The 14351-nt window shown below is 39.5% G+C and overlaps 1 pseudogene; it reads right to left on the bottom strand.

Moving 5' to 3' along the window:
* LOC122490440 overlaps nucleotides 1–4846 on the bottom strand; it is a 51817-nt pseudogene extending 46971 nt beyond the window's left edge.
* Nucleotides 4847–14351: the final 9505 nt, after the last annotated feature.

The raw sequence follows: 14351 nt of genomic DNA, 5'->3' as shown, positions 1-14351 counted from the left end.
CCCAAATGTCCATTGATGGATGAATGGATAAAGAAGATGTGGTATATATATACAATGGAGTCTTACTTGGCAATCAAAAAGAATGAAATCTTGCCATTTGCAACTATGTGGATGGAACTGGAGGGTATTATGCTAAGTGAAATTAATCAGTCAGAGAAAGACAAAAATCATATGACTTCACTCATATGAGGACTTTAAGAGACAAAAACAAATGAACATAAGGGAAGGGAAACAAAAATAATATAAAAACAGGGAGGGGGAAAAAACAGAAGAGACATAAATATGGAGAACAAACCCATAAATATGGGTTACTGGAGGGGTTGTGGGAGGGGGGATGGGATAAACGGGTAAGGGGCACTAAAGAATCTACTCCTGAAATCATTGTTGTACTATATGCTAACTAATTTGGATGTAAATTTTAAAAAATTAAAAATAAAATTTAAAAAATAAAATAAAAATAAATAAATTAAAAAATTGGATATATGCCTATCATCTGATCCATCAATATCACCATTAGGTATTTACTCCAAATATGAAAACATGTTCATGAAATGACTTGGCTAAATTATCCAGAATATGTTTACTTATCATTCAATGCTATACTAGAAAGACAAAACACAAAAACTAGGTTCAGAATTGCTCACCCATATACCACTAATAAACAAAAACATTAGCTGTAGTTTAATAAATCTTTATACCTCTCCTCATCATTAGCCTGAGAGTATAAACTCAAAATAACTGTATTTAAAAGTTAATCAGATTAATTGTATTTCCTTTCAGCATGCTCATATCATTAATTAGAAATACAGTTAATTGTATTTGTTACTGTCTGTATTTTAGGGTTACTTTCTCATCTTTGTTGATTTATTTTTAAGTCTATGAGGGAGTAATATGTTTCCAATCAGTTAGAACTGTACAAAATGGGGGCACCTGGGTGGCTCAGTCGGTTGAGCGTTCAACTTCCGCTCAGGTCATGATCTCACAGTTTGTGAGTTTGAGCCCCGCGTCAGGCTCTATGCTGACAGCTCGGAGCCTGGAGCCTGCTTCACATTCTGTGTCTCCCCATCTCTCGGCCCCTCCCCTGCTCATGCTCTGTCTCTGTCTCTCAATCATAAATAAACGTTAAAAAAAATGAAAAAAAAAGAACTGTACAAAATGTATATTATGAGGAGGTTCACACTCTTCCAATAATTCTATCTATATACAGCACTCTTCTTTCCACTCTGATCCCCATCCGTCTCCACTAGGAATCCATTTTGTTAGTTTCTAGTTTATCCTACTTTAAAAATAAAGCCACAATGGGGCGCCTGGGTGGCGCAGTCGTTAAGCGTCTGACTTCAGCCAGGTCACGATCTCGCGGTCCCTGAGTTCGAGCCCCGCGTCGGGCTCTGGGCTGATGGCTTGGAGCCTGGAGCCTGTTTCCGATTCTGTGTCTCCCTCTCTCTCTGCCCCTCCCCCACTCATGCTCTGTCTCTCTCTGTCCCAAAAATAAATAAACGTTGAAAAAAAAAATTTTTTTTTAATAAAAAATAAAAAATAAAAAAAATAAAGCCACAAGCCCAAAATGGTGTCATTTAGGTTAAGGGCCCAAATCAGTAAGTTAAGACTTAATACCTAACTTAACTGTAGTTTCAACACCCCAGAAATGCAACTTTTAACCAGTCAACATGCGATTTTCTGGTCAGCACTATCAAATTTACTGTTAGTTCCCCTTAGGGGAATGATCTTATCTAAACAGTAGATTTTTTGCTAGTAATTTCCTTTTTTCCACTCCCTATCTTTAAAAACTTTTCTTTTTTTCATAGTCTTTTGAAGCTCTCCTCTACTTGCTAGATGTGATACTGCATGAATTAAAATTTACTTGATTGAATGTTTGTTATTTGACAGACTTGGGGTAGTGGTGGGATTTGAAGGGAACTTCCAGCAGCATTTGGAAGTAACAAAAAACACAGGCTTGCTACTTGCAAATCTGCAGAGTTCACTATCTTTCTTGTGTTTCCGAGGGCTGTGGATAAATGCCCCTCAGTTCTGAGTTCTGCTGTTTTTTGCATTCACCACCCCAATCTAATTGGCTTTCCATTACAGGGCAGGTCACTTTGAGCTGGCAGATGATTACACCTGGAGCCCAACTGTGCTGGCACACGGGTCTGCACAGAACCAAGTCCCTTCCTATTCAGGCCCCAATTTCCCAGGTGGAAAACCTCAGGAAGTTTCCACAGGAATTGTCAATGTTACGCACAGGGCCTTCTTGTGGCCAGGACGCAGTCACATCTCTCATGTACTACAGAATTGAGAGGCAGGAGGCAATAATTAAGGTACACATGTTTGTCTTGTGTTGTGTGGATAAAGACTATTGCCAGTAGGGACCTTGGAAACCAACAAGCCACAAAAATTTGTGGGCACAGGTTGAACATTTAAAGGCTGTTAGAATGCTTGCTGCCTTAAGAAGACTCTGTGATAGGATAAGTTGGTCACTGAATGGGTTAGATTGACACTAGATCACCTGCCAACCACAAAAAATCTTTTGTGTAATGAGGTACAGTGTAAAACATGCATAATCCCAACCTTACAACATGTCCCTTCTTAGGTATTAGTGTGGCTCCTATAAATCCAAAGGCTTTAGCTAACAGGATTCTTAAATTCTAAAGAGTCAAGTGTGTTACCTTCTAGCACATCTGCTTATTTTATGTCTAAGAACCGTAGTCCTAGAAGTTGCAAATATCTAACAAAATGACAAAATCAAAACACGCCCAGCGACCTGCGTAACAGGACTCCGACCCTTCCCCAGCCAATCGGCCGAGGCCACGACCCTTCCCCAGCCAATCGGCTGAGGCCACAGCCATTACCTCACCAACTGCCCCTAGACCCCTATAAAACCTTTGTGCTGGGGCGCCTGGGTGGCGCAGTCGGTTAAGCGTCCGACTTCAGCCAGGTCACGATCTCGTGGTCCGGGAGTTCGAGCCCCGAGTCGGGCTCTGGGCTGATGGCTCAGAGCCTGGAGCCTGTTTCCGATTCTGTGTGTCCCTCTCTCTCTGCCCCTCCCCCGTTCATGCTCTGTCTCTCTCTGTCCCCCAAAAAATAAATAAACGTTGAAAAAAAAAATTAAAAAAAAAAACAAAAACCTTTGTGCTTTTGAAACTCACTCTCTCTCACGGCATCTCACTGCTGCGTCGGTGCAGGTAGGGGACTGAGCTCAAGCTAGCTCAAATAAAGGCTCTTTTGCTTTTGCATCGGACTCGGCTCCCTGGTGGTCTTTGGGGATCATGAATTCTGGGCATAACAAGGGGACCCTACCACAACATCACTACCAAACTGCTGCCAGCTCTCAGGGGAACTGCAACCCAGAAATACAATGGCCATTGCAGGGAATGGTCCAATTAGATAAGATGATGTAAGAAGTTCACTTGAAAGCAAGAGTTCCCAAATTAAACAAAATGTGATACATGTTTTAGTTGGCAAGCAGAAGCCTAAAAAGGACTCAAAATTCCAAAGCAGTTTCACTGAAAGATTCACTGCAAAAGGCAAATAAAACATTAAAGATCTTAAGAGGTACCTAAAACAAAAGACTTCGAGACGGATGGAACTCCTACTGTTCTCCTCTTTTCTCCTCTGAGTGTTCATTCTGCCAATTCTCTCTGAATTGTTTTCCACTCTGAAAATACTTCACAACTGTAACTAAAAGCCCACCACATTAATGGTCTCTCAGGCAACCTCATATCTACCTTCAAAGGGGGGGCCCTATCTGGGCCCCTCCCAGAGTTGAAGAAACAGAGATTTTCTGGTAAACTGCAATTTTATTCACTTAAACAGTCTGGTTTAACTCCCTTAAACAGACTGGTAAATGCCAGAGAAGGCAGAAGATAGCCTGGAAAAACTGGCAGCCAGCAAAGTGTGATAATTCTTAACAGTTTCTTCTGAATCTCTATCTGTAGTGCCCAGTAAAGATGAGGAGGGAGCATAAAGCAAGCTGAAGGCAAAGTACAAGCTAGCATACTCCCCCACCCCCCACGTGGGTTATCCCTCAGGCAGGCCTGGCTGCCCAAGAACAAAGGAAAGGAAAGAAAACAAATGGTTAACTCATAGAGATCACAGTCCTGCAGGACCTGAGTCTCCATCAGTTTACAAGTATCTTATTAAATTACAAGAAAACAGCAATCTTATCAATAGCCTCATCACCAGAAGCTTGTAGACTCAGTTTCCTGGAACATCTAATACCACCCTCCTCTCCATAGTGGTGTGGGGAACAAAGGCAAGAAGGAAATGGGAGGTGAAATTAAATATCCTTATAACCTGCAGCCCATTGACAAATACTTGAGGCAAATACAGAATTTAACACTTCTCCAGGAACTTCCTCCTGTCCTAATGTTAATGCCTTACTTGAAAAACAACCTTATCTTGACAATAGCAAGGCCTCAAGTATCTTAGGAGTCCTCTTTAGTATATCAAAGTTCTTCTGGAGGCCTCCCTTTGCCTTTACCTCCCCAAATCCATAGTATATAATCAGTCACTCCTAACAACCCCAGTGCAGCTTTTTCTGTCCACAGGTCCTGTCCCTGTGCTTTAATAAAATCACCTTTCTGCACCAAAGATATCAAGAACCCCATGATCACTCCCAAAACACCATCGAAGAGAGGAAAATAAAATTGACAATTGACACTTGACAATACCTATTGTCTCTTCTTTTCCACATCAAGACCCATTGGTTATTTACCTTTTCTCTCCCCGAGATAGATACTGCCTTCTCACTTGTTTTCTCACTTGTCTTCTCACTTGTTTTGTGGAACTGAGCTTGGCTTTCTTCCTGTTCGGAACGTGCAGGTTGTTGGTTCTTTCTTTTGGCTGCCATTGGAAATGACTCTGGATTTGGGGATGGCAATGTCCTTCACGCCCTCTGGAGACTCTTCTTATACCCAACGGGGGTTACTCAATACTGCCAGAAATATTTAAAATTAAAACTATGACCCAGAGGGAAAGAGGCAGGTTGAGGATACTATAGTTGAATAGGTGGATCAGCACATGATGCCATTTAAGTTACAACCATTGTTTGAAAAAATTGAAAGCAACTTTCCTTATCTTATGAATATTTACTAGAAAACTAGAAATACAACTCTGAAAGCAATTCTACTTATTTCTTTACCAATCCTAATAAGATTATATAATTATAAAATGTTATAAAAGTTTCTTTATCCTTTAAATATTAAATTTCATAATAATCTGTGATCTTATTTAGACAAGTGCTTTAAAACCCATTTTGAGGGGCACCTGGGTGGCTCAGTCAGTTAAGCATCCTATTTTGGCTCAGATCATGATCTCGCGGTTCATGAGTTCAAACCCCAAGTCTGGCTTTGTGGTGCCAGCTCAGAGCCTGGAGCCTGCATCTGATTCTGTGTCTCCCTCTCTCTCTGCCCCTCTCCACTGATGCTCTGTCTCCATCTCTCAAAGATGATTAAACGTCAAAAAAAAATATTAAAACCTGTTTTGATATTTTTGACAAACTTCCAAAAATCAAATTCTATATGAAGTTTTTTTGACCTGGGATATTCCAAAGGATTTGTTAGAGTAATTTGGTTTATTTGATATGTTAAATTACATTGCAAGCAAGTATTGTAAAATAAAAACAGAACCTTTTTTTAAAATGTATTTACAAGACTATGGCACATGTGGATAAAGTCCATTCCTCTTCTGCAAAACATGACTCCTCATTAACAGAGTTTAACCCTGATGTCCTTGTAGCATGACAATAGTTGGCTCCTGAATCAGACACATTAAGGTGGATAAACAATGACTGGAAATTAAACTAATAGTCATGGCTATTAGAAAACCAAACAACTGTTTTATTCTTTCTGGCTCCCTGGCAAACCCAATTTTTTTGGTTTTTACATTCCTTCAACCACAACAGGGCATTTAAGATAATTCAAATTATGAGTAGGCAGTGGTGGGGAGACTTGTATAATATTGCAAAAGCAGTCTACCAGCAATATCTGAATTGTCAGGTCCATAATCCTTGAAAAACTGGTTTTGTTCCCAGAGGCTTTCCCCTGGATCCTCTGAATACCTGCAGCTGAATTTCATTCAATTGACACCTATTATGGACGATCAGTATGTTCTTCTTATTGTTTTTATGTCTTCTGGGTGCATTGAAGCATTTCCCTGCTGCAAGCTTGATGCCCTCAAAGTAGCAAAGGAACTGTTAGAAAACAGATTTCCCACCTAGGGCATACCTTCTATAATCTCCAAGGATTGAGGCACCTTCTTCACTGGGCAAATCGTACAAGCTTTAATGAAAGCTTTGCAAATTTCTTTTATCAGAAAAGATTGAAAGAACTAATGGGCTCCTCAAATTTATCTCTAAATGTGACGAAACTACTAGGCTCCCTTTGTCTAAGGTGTTGCCTCTGGCCTTGGTGACTATTCACAGTACTCCCTTTGTGAAACATTAACTCCACAAGAGATAGTAACTAGCAAATCAATGTGTACTGGTATACAACTTTCTGCTGATCCCTTATCTCATACTAATATATGACCAGTAAGTCCCTAAAGTCTTATGTTAAAGCCTATCGTCAACAGGATAAAGAAGCCACCCTGATTCCAGTTCAAAGATCCTGTTGGTCAAGTCTAGAGTCTGGTGATTTGTCACAGACTCCGGGTATGAAGTTGTCTCTTGTCCAGCAAGAGAGCGGATGCAGGATTAAAATGAGAGAGGGGCTAGTGTCCGGGAGGAGACAAGAGCCCCGACTGAGGGTCCTTGCTCCATTTTTATTAAGATCAGAAGTCTTACAAGCGTGATGGGCGTGCACAAAGAGACAATGAAACATTAACATTAACTCATGGGCGGGGGGAAAGGGGGGTTTTGGAGACATGCGGTGTTAGGGGTTTGGGTCGATACAAAACAAAATTCTGGTGCTGGGTGGAAGGTTATTTACTGCAAACATGAGGCATCACCTCTGTTTACCTAAACTAGTCTAGGGGACAAGAAAGAGCATTCTACCTCAGAGTCAACAAGGCTAATTGCCTTTCTTTTGCTAATTAGCTCTGCTCTGGGCAACTTCACCCTGCTGTGGTCTAAAGTCCTGTTTTCCTGTTTTTGTCCTTCCATACTGTGAAAGCAGCTTTCTGTTATTGTACTAAGTTGGGGGGGGGGGGGTTCTGCCCTGAATACCTAATCTTGTTTACCTCATTTTTGATGCTTTCATTCTGAGGTTTCTCTATTCCTATACCATTGTCCTATACTGAGGGCCTTTGCCCTGTTTATCTAATCTTGTTTACCCAAACTTGGGTGTGTTCATCCTGTGGCTTTCTAATTCTTTATGCCTTGTTAACCCATTAGTGCAAGCTCAGGGAATTCCTAAGCTTATTCCCCACAGTGATTGGGTATTCTGGAAATGTCATCAGAGAAAAATCTTTGAACCTTATTGAAAGGGACCATATCAAGTGTTCCTGATGACAGACACTGCTGCAAAAACAGAAGGTACTGAGCCTTGGGTACACATCACATACCCAAGAAGTCCCATACAGATGCTAGAGACTTCTAAATCAGATTGATGAGGAAGATAAAGTAGCTAACTTCATGGTAGACTGCTTCCATGCAAGACAATGAGTCAAGACTTCATACTTTAACTAAACATAAAACACTTTCTCCTTCTTTTCCTTTCCTTTACTCTGGCATTGGTCCAGAAAGATAACACCCTTATCTGTATCTCCCAGGTCACTGCTAAGGGAGAGTGGGTAACCTATGGAATCTGAAGCAACCTTTTGTTTCAGGCTATGAAAGAAATCTAACCATGCCTCTAAGTATTTGCAAACAAAATTAAGATATCTCATTGATCAGCTCTACTAAATTTGCATCATGAGTTAGAAAGGACTTATCAGGAGGTTTTCATGATTCAGGATTCACCCCTTTTAGGAGGTTTCTGCTCCCCTGGTTAGGAATATGTAAATGAGTCTGTGATCAGGTACTTCTTTCTTTTTTTTTTTTTAAATTAATGAATGTATTTTTTTTTTAATTTTTTTTTTCAACGTTTATTTATTTTTGGGACGGAGAGAGACAGAGCATGAACGGGGGAGGGGCAGAGAGAGAGGGAGACACAGAATTGGAAACAGGCTCCAGGCTCTGAGCCATCAGCCCAGAGCCTGACGCGGGGCTCGAACTCACGGACCGCGAGATCGTGACCTGGCTGAAGTCGGACGCTTAACCGACTGCGCCACCCAGGCGCCCCCAGGTACTTCTTAATTCTTCAAGAATTTCAGAGTTTTTTGTGTGTCTCACGTCCATGAAATACAGCCAGACCAACACTAAACCATCCTACACACCTAGAAAACTGACTGCAGGATCAACACAACAATCTGCACAACCTGAACCACAGAATTCAGCAGGTATGCGGCGCGGAGAAGTGAACTTGGGGAGCGAGGAGTTGCAGGAAGGGAGGTGCTTTTGTGAGAGGAGACAGGTCAGAGATGGGGGGTAGAATATGGGAAAAGCACCCCTCCCCAAAAGCAGCTGGAGAGAAAGTGGAAAATTGGAAACAGCTGCAGCGACTAAACTAAAAAGGGAGAAAGGAGAAAGGAGAGGGTTTAAATTCCATTAAGACTGTAAACAAGGGGAGCGCAAAGTCTGCAACTCCGCAGCTCCATACCTGGCAGTGCTCTGGTGGGAAGGGCGAATCCCCAGGAGCAGAGTGGGGTCTGGAAAAGCGGTTGCACTGCTGGAAGGACATTTGGTAGAGACTGTTGAAGCCACCTGGTCCCAGCAGACCCCAGAGAAGGGCCACATTCACTGGTGCTGGAGCAAGGTCATTAAGGGTGAAGCCTGGTGCCAGATGTGTGTTGTGATTTTCCATAATCCCTGAAATGCTGCTGCTACACTATCTCGCCAACTTTTTCTGGGGCGGGCTGACATCTGGCCATAGTCTCAGGGCACTGGCAGTAGCAGGGTCCAGCAAACATTCCTGGGTGCAGCCAATATTTGGCCATTGCTCATTCAGCCAATGCTCGGTGAGATCCTCCCGCAGAAGGGCGGAACAGGGCAAAGCCGCAGTCCTTCAAAAGTAAGGGCCCAGGGAAAACAGCTGCAACTGAGAAAAAACTTGGGAGAGAGATACTGCCTGGGGCCTGGTCACGGAGAATGAAAAAGCAGGGAGTGGATGAAAGCTGAAGACAGAAAACAGATGTGCGATTGCTGATTCAGGAGAACAGACTGTGCAGCTGGGGGGAGCCATTTTCATTGCTCCCGCACGTGTGCATACGCACCTACAAGCGCAGCAACAATCCACCCCAGTAGGCTAGCAGCGCCATCTAGTGAAGAACGCAAATGTTACACTGAGCCCTGCCCAACTGGGCCAACTTCGCTCTCAAGAACACGTCTCAAGGCCGGCTTGGTTTATGGACTATAAAGTGCTACATAGACTGACTTCTAGGGGAAAACGAAATAATTTCAGTGCTACTTCAATCTGTTAGCAGGTCCATCTATCCAATTTTCTTTTGCTCTTTTTTTTTCTCTTTGACACTTCTTTTCTTTTTCTTGAATACAGAAAGAGAAAAAAACTCATTTTTATTTTCAACTTTTAGTAAAAATATTTTTCTTTCATTTTTATTACTATACTTTTTACTTTCGTGTAAACTTTTTCAAATTCTATTTTACTTCCATCATTTCATTTTAGTCTACTTCCATCATTTCATTTTAGTCTACTTGAATGCAGAAAGAGAAAAACTTCATTTTTACTTTCAATTTCTATTAAAATATTTTTCTTGAATTTTTTTACTATATTTTTTGCTTTTATGTAAATTTTTTCAAATTCTATTTCCTTCCATCATTTTATTTTAGTCCACTACAGTGTATTCACTCAAATTTTCAAACGATTTCCTTTTTCCTCTCTTTTAAAACTTTTTTCTCTTTTTCATTTCTTTTCTTTTTCTTGAATACAGAAAAAGTAAAGATTCATATTTACTTTTAATTTTTATTAATTTTCCTTAATTTTTTCTACTTTATTCTTTACTTTTGTGTAAACTTTTTCAAATTCTATTTTACTACTCCTATCTTCTCATTTTAGTCTACTTCAGGGTGTTCATTTTTCAAATTCTCAATTTCCTTTTTTTAATTTTTTAAATTTTTTTCTCTCCCCCTTTTTTTCTCTAATCTGTCAAACCACTTTCAACATCCAGACAAAACACACCTAGAATCTAGCATCATTTATTCAATTTGTGTGTGTGTGTTTAATTTTTTAATTTTAATATTTTTTTATTTTCAATTTTTTTACTTTAATTTTTCTACCTCATTAATTCCTTTTCTCCCTTCAAAATGACAAAACGAAAGAATTCACACCAAAAGAAAGAGGACGAAGAAACGACAGCCAGGAATTTAACCAACACAGATACAAGCAAGATGTCTAAACCAGAATTTAGAATCACGATAATAAGAATACTAGCAGGAGTTGAAAATAGATTAGAATCCCTTTCTGCAGAGATAAAAGAAGTAAAAAATAGCCAGAATGAAATTAAAAATGCTATAAGTGAGGTGCAATCATGGATGGATGCTGCGGCGGCAAGGTTGGATGAGACAGAACAGAGAATCAGCGATATAGAGGACAAATGTATAGAGAATAATGAAGCAGAAAAAAAGATGGAGATGAAGGCAAAAGAGAATGATTTAAGAATTAGAGAAATCAGTGACTCATTAAAAAGGAACAACATCAGAATCATAGGGGTCCCAGAAGAGGAAGAGAGAGAAATAGGGGTAGAAGGGTTACATGAGCAAATCATAGTGGAAAACTGGGGAAAGACGCAGACATCAAAATCCAGGGAGCACAGATGACCCCCATTAGATTCAACAAAAATGATCAACAAGGCATATGATAGTCAAATTCACAAAATACTCAGGCAAGGAGAGAATTATGAAAGCAGCAAGGGAAAAAAAGTCCCTAACCTACAAGGGAAGACAGATGAGGTTTGCAGCAGACCTATCCACAGAAACTTGGCAGGCTAGAAAGGAGTGGCAGGATATATTCAGTGTGCTGAATCAGAAAAATATGCAGCCAAGAATTCTTTATCCAGCAAGGCTGTCATTTGAAAGAGATAAAAAGTTTCCCAGACAAACAAAAATTAAAGGAGTTTGTAACCACTAAACCAGCCCTGCAAGAAATTTTAAGGGGGACTCTCTGAGGGGAGAAAAGATGAAAATATATATGTATATATATAAATACCAAAAGCAACAAAGATTAGAAAGGACTAGAGAACACCACCAGAAATCCAACTCTACAAGCATCATAATAGCAATAAATTCATATCTTTCAGTACTCAGTCTAAACGTCAATGGACTCAATGCTCCAATCAAAAGACATAGGGGAACAGAATGGATAAGAAAACAAGATCTGTAGATATGCTGTTTACAAGAGACCCACTTTAGACCTAAAGTCACCTTCAGATTGAAAATAAGAGGATGGAAAACCATCTATCATGCTAGTGGTCAACAAAAGAAAGCCACAGTAGCCATACTTATATCAGACAATCTAGACTTTAAAATAAAGACTATATCAAGAGATGCAGAAGGGCATTATATCATAATCAAGGGGTCTATCCACCATGAAAACCTAACAATTGTAAACATTTATGTACCAAATGTGGAAGCACGCAAATATATAAATCAATTAATCACAAACATAAAGAAACTCATTGATAATAATACCATAATAGTAGGAGACTTCAACACCCCACTCACAGCAATGGACAGATCATCTAATCAAAAAATCAACAAGGAAACAATGGCTTTGAATGACACACTGGACCAGATGGACTTAACAGATATATTCAGAACATTTCATCCTAAAGCAGCAGAATACACATTCTTCTCCAGTGCACATGGAATGTTCTCCAGAATAGACCATATACTGGGACACAAATCAGCCCTAAGTAAGTACAAAAATATCGAGATCATACCATACATATTTTCAGACCACAACGTTATGAAACTCAAAATCAATCACAAGAAAAAATTTGGAAAGGTAACAGATACTTGGAGACTGAAAAACATCCTACTAAAGAATGAATGGGCTAACCAAGAAGTTAAAGAGGAAATTAAAAAGTATATGGAAGTCAATGAAAATGATAGACCACAACCCAAAACCTCTGGGACGCAGCAAAGGTGGTCATAAGAGGAAAGTATATAGCAATCCAGGCTTTGCTAAGGAAAGAAGAAAAATCTCACATACACAACCTAACCTTATGCCTTAAGGAGCTGGAAAAAGAACACCAAATAAACCCAAAACCAGCAGAAGATGGGAAATAACAAAGATTACAGCAGAAATTAATGCTATCGAAACAAACAAAAAAAAAATAGGCCAGATCAATGAAACCAGAAGCTGGTTCTTTGAAAGAATTAACAAAATTGATAAACCACTAGTCAGTCTAATAAAAAAAAAAGGAAAGAACCCAAATAAATAAAATCAAGAATGAAAGGGGAGAGATCACAACCAACACAGAAGAAATAAAAACAATAATAAGAGAATATTATGAGCAATCATATGCCAAAAAATGGGCAATCTGGAAGAAATGGACAAATTCCTAGAAACATATACAATACCAAAACTGAAACAGGAAGAAATAGAAAATTTGAACAAACCCATAACCAGTAAGGAAATCGAATTAGTAATCAAAAGTCTGTCAAAAAACAAGAGTCCAGGGCCAGATAGCTTTCCAGGGGAAGTCTACCAAACATTTAAGGAAGAGTAAACACCTATTCTCTTAAAACTGTTCCAAAAAATAGAAATGGAAGGAAAACTTCCAAACTCTTTCTATGAAGCCAGTATTACCTTGATTCCAAAACCAGACAGAGACCCCACTAAAAAGGAGAGCTATAGACCAGTTTCCCTGATGAACATGGATGCAAAAATCTTCAACAAGATATTAGCCAACCAGATCCAACAATACATTAAAAAAATTATTCACCATGACCAAGTGGGATTTATACCTGGGATGCAGGGCTGGTTCAATATCTTCAAAACAATTAATGTGATTCATCACATCAATAAAAGAAAGGACAAGAACTGTATTAGCCTCTCAATAGATGCAGAGAAAGCATTTGACAAAATACAGCATCCTTTCTTGATAAAAACCCTCAAGAAAGTAGGGATAGAAGAAGCATACCTCAAGATCATAAAACCCATATATGAATGACCCAACGCTCATATTATAATGGGGAAAAACTGAGAGCTTTCCCCCTAAGGTCAGGAACAAGACAGGGATGTCCACTCTCACCACTGTTATTCAACATAGTATTGGAAGTCTTAGCCTCTGCAATCAGACAACACAAAGAAATAAAAGGCATCCAAATCGCCAGGAGGAGGTCAAACTTTCACTGTTCACAGATGACCTGATACTCCATATGGAAAACCCTAAAGATTCCACCAAAAAAAACTGCTAGCACTGATTCATGAATTCAGCAAAGTTGCAGGATATAAAATCAATGCACAGAAAATAGTTGTATTTCTATACACCAACAATGAAGTGACAGAAAGAGAAATCAAGGAATTGATCCCATTTACAATTGCACTGCAAACCATAAAATACCTACGAATAAATCTAACAAAAGAGGTGAAAAATCTATACACTAAAAACTATAGAAAACCTATGAAAGAAATTGAAGAAGACACAAAGAAATGGAAAAAGATTCCATGCCCCTGGATAGGAAGAACAAATATTGTTAAAATGTCGATACTACCCAAAGTAATCTACATATTCAATGCAATCCCTATCAAAATAACACAAGCATTCTTCACAGAGCTAGAACAAATAATCCTAAAATTTGTATGGAACCAGAAAAGACCCCGAATAGCCCAAGCAATCTTGAAAAAGAAAGCCAAAGCAGGAGGCATCACAATCCCAGACTTCAAGCTATACTACAAAGCTGTAATCATCAAGACAGTATGGTACTGGCACGAGAACAGACACTCAGATCAATGGAACAGAATAGAGAACCCAGAAATGGACCCACAAATGTATGGCCAACTCATCTTTGACAAAGCAGGAAAGAACATCCAATGGAATAAAGACAGTCTTTTCAGCAAGTGGTGCTGGGAAACTGGATAGCACCATGCAGAAGAATGAACCTGGACCACTTTCTTACACCATACACAAAAATAAACTCAAAATGGATGAAAGACCTAAAGATAAGACAGGAAACCATCAAAATCCTTGAGGAGAAAGCAGGCAAAAACCTCTTTGATCTTGGCCACAGCAACTTTTTATGCAACACGTCTCTGGAGGCAAGGGAAACAAAAGCAAAAATGAACTACTGGGACCTCATCAAAATAAAAAGCTTCTGCACAACAAAGGAAACCATCAGGAAAACTAAAAGGCAATCG

Source organism: Prionailurus bengalensis, chromosome B2 (assembly GCF_016509475.1).
Source record: "Prionailurus bengalensis isolate Pbe53 chromosome B2, Fcat_Pben_1.1_paternal_pri, whole genome shotgun sequence".
NCBI classification, from domain to species: domain Eukaryota; kingdom Metazoa; phylum Chordata; class Mammalia; order Carnivora; family Felidae; genus Prionailurus; species Prionailurus bengalensis.
This window is presented reverse-complemented; position numbering and strand designations above follow the sequence as displayed.